Source organism: Myotis davidii, unplaced genomic scaffold, assembly GCF_000327345.1.
Source record: "Myotis davidii unplaced genomic scaffold, ASM32734v1 scaffold6106, whole genome shotgun sequence".
In the NCBI taxonomy this organism is placed as follows: domain Eukaryota; kingdom Metazoa; phylum Chordata; class Mammalia; order Chiroptera; family Vespertilionidae; genus Myotis; species Myotis davidii.
In genome coordinates, this window is record NW_006296658.1 from 1 (window position 1) to 3379 (window position 3379).

Consider the following 3379-nt stretch of genomic DNA (forward strand, 5'->3'; position numbering starts at 1 on the left):
TTAAATCAGATCATTAATAAAGTCACCATAAATAAAGAGAGGTACTTTTGCATGGTATGTAGGCATAGCAATCTCAGCTAGAATTCAAAAAGCAACCCTGGTTGTTACTTTGGTTAAAAGAAAGAAAAATGTTTTAAAAAAGAAACTCTAGATGTGGTCTAGAAGTTACTCTGGGAAGTAATAAAGGGAGGTTTCCTTCAAATATCTGGGAAAGTGTAATTAAAAGTCAATATATTAGGCCTCAAATAGAGAAGTAAGTAATTTGCATTTTATCTCCCTAACAAAGCTTATGTGTATATATTCAAAGACTGAGAGCAAAAATTCAGTTAGTGTCTGTCATTTAGTGTCCACACCCAAGGACAAATAAAGTTTAAAAATAGCCTTATTCCAGACTGATTTAAATTAGCGAATTGAAATAAGTGAATATACAGGGGAACTTAGTTGTACTAGGCAGGAAACAATTCCGGGAGAATTAACTAATTGTTTACTGATGATTCATCTCATAGTAAAGCTGCTTATCATGCTATGAATTCAAAGCAGTCATACTTCTGTACTAAGAATTAAAAGATTTCAGGCTGCATTGCTGGATTTTCAAAAGCCAAAATATTGTACAGCCAGCAAAAAATATCCTCTTTGCAATTTAAAAAAAAAACAAACAGGCAGGATAGTGGAGTAATCTTCTCTAAGTAAAATACATCAAGCCTTAATTACTTGGATTCTTTCACTTTGACATTTTTTTTTTCACTTGTAATGCTGATGGCAGGACATACAAGGTGTCCGAATAAGCCAAAGGAAAATCGTTTGGTAAAATGAAAAGATGCCGAGTCCAGTTTACAGAAAGGATTCTTTTATTAACCTTTGGTCGAGGATATGCTTATATATTTCCAGAAAACTCCTCAAAGCCCATGTGGATTCCTGCAACAATGGATCTGAGAGAGGAAGTGACCGGACTACTCCAGCCACAGATGGTGGTGGCCCCAAGCAACACACTGACAAGATAGAGAAAAAACAGTCCAGAGATGAGGGATGCTAAAGGTGCCTTGCCATGCTAGCAGTCATCAGCTGTGCATCACTGCAGGATGCCCAGGACCAAGCCAAAGAAGGTCAGACCTGCATTGCCATTGCTCACCGTTTGTCCACCATCCAGGACTAGAGTATCTTTGCTATCATGTCACAGGTGTGAGGTGGCCCAGAAAGCGGTGTAGTGAACAAAGAGAACCAGACGGGAATGAGAGGAGTTTAATGCTGCGTTCTCAGGCGAGACCTACCAGCCCAAAGATGGGGCCAGTGAATTCGCGCCAACAGGGAGGGGCGGCACTTCTTTTATACAGGTGTTTAGTGAGGGGCGGGAGACATGAGCTGTGGAAGTTCCTGCCGCAGGGGGTCGGCAGGGTATTCAGGAAGGAGTCAGTATCTGTGCGGGGGGGAGGGGGGGGGGGTCTTTGTGGATTCCAGGGAGGGGCTGGTATCTGTGTCTGGCAAGCTGATCTGTTAGAAATTCCGGGAAGGCTGCATTATCTGGCCACACATCTGCATGCGTTGATCCTGGGCTCCCTCTGACCTAACTACAGGGGACAGTGATTGAGAAGGGAACCCATAAAAAAATGTTGCACAGTGATTGGAAAGAGGTCTCAAAGAACTTTTGGCCCAGAAATGAGCTTACTGCAGACTGATTCCCTTGATAACTGGGAGCAATTTAAAAGGACATGAAAGATTCAATCCTTGTCATTGAATTTAAAAATGTTAATGGGACCAGAGCTCTGCAAATGGCATACATTCTTGTTAAATTTATTAAATATGATCGCGGAAAATTCCAGCAGGTCATAATTATGCAAGAAGTTCATCAGAAGGCTGATGGACCTTGGGGCTTAAGCAGGGCTGAAAATCTGCATATTATTACCTACTGCTGAACAGTTGTAGGCATTTCCCCTAACCTGATAGTCTTTTCCGGTTTTACAACTTTACCTTTTTGCATTCCTAAAGGACCAATGTGTTTTCCATTAATAAAAAGGATGTGGGTCCAGACACTCAGGGAGCCACTTCACTAAAGAGCTTGTTTCAGCCTGGTTTCCCATGACTTCCAAATATATATTTCTTGTCTAGTCTCTATCCATTTCTGTGAAGCCCTTCTCCAGATTCCTGAAACCTTGCTGCGAAAAGACTGCAGCACATATGAAATCATTATGCACTCACAAAAAAAAAAAAAAGGCAGTTTACAGAAGCAGAATTAAGCATGTTAATTACAGTTTTGGGCCTCGGGATCACTGAGTTGACAGAAACACATCATCTGGGACCGCTGGGTTGACAGGAACACATTATCTAGAGCCCTCGGGTCTCGAACCACTGAGTTGGCAGGAAGTCATTATCGAGCCATCGAGGCAATTCAGAGTAAGTCCACTGTCCTGGTCTTAGGACCACTGAGTCAACTGGAACGCACCATCTGTGGCCACTAAAACAATTCAGGATAATTGTGCTGTCCTGTTTCCCAGGTACAGACGAATGTGCTTCGATAACCAGTAAGATAACAATCAATAGGATAGTCATTCAATCGAATGGGATGATTTATACAATTCAGAAAATCAAAATAACCTGTCCATTGTTAAACAAAGCAAATAGGTACCATACTTCACATGTAAAACACTATTAGGACCCACCTCAAATTATTTCATTTACTACAATATCTGTGGCACCTGCCATGTTGACAGGGAAGTACCACTTGAAACTCATGGACTAAGCCTGCGAAAAACATGTGAGAAAACTACAATTACAGGACTCCTCCCATCAAAAAGAACAGAAAGGAGAGATATTATTTTCAGAAAGTAATTTTAACTTCTATTTGACTGATGAATTAGAAACCTGAAACTAGAAGATCTTTATTATGGCAGCTTTTCTATCTCCTATCTTCTCTATATGGCATTTCTGAGTGTGTGGAAATACCACTATTATTAAAAACGGATAAAAAATTATCTCTTGGAAAAAATAGAAGTACCAGCTTTTATTTAGTTGGTAAGTAATATTTACCAACTGGGAGCTTTAGTCAAATTAGCTAAACAGGAATTGTCTCCAAGAAGCCCCTTTTCTGTGTGGTTCTGGGTTAGATTTGTTCAAAGGAGACATTTGTGTGTAAACAAGAATATGGAAAGAAGCAGAGCCACAACTCTTGGAAATTCACAGGGTGAGATGCAATGAGTGAGAACTAAGAAGAAATTGCTCAGGCCTAGCCTCATCTTTCCTTCTTTGGAGAGTAGCTCTCTCCCCCACCACTGCCCATGTTGACCTATAGCCACAGGATGCGCTCTAGGGCAACAGGCTTCTATGGGTTTCTTCACTAACACCCCTCACAGTTCCTCTGGATGTGCTTGTCCAGATTTCCTTAAAA

General features: G+C 41.0%; 1 long non-coding RNA gene across 1 annotated transcript; it reads right to left on the minus strand.

Moving 5' to 3' along the window:
• Positions 1-1540: 1540 nt before the first annotated feature.
• On the minus strand, positions 1541-2774 carry LOC102772998. The gene is made up of 3 exons (XR_436106.1): positions 2590-2774; positions 2416-2417; positions 1541-1565 (listed from the first exon to the last, which is right to left on the minus strand). It is a non-coding gene; the product is annotated as an uncharacterized LOC102772998 (long non-coding RNA).
• Positions 2775-3379: the final 605 nt, after the last annotated feature.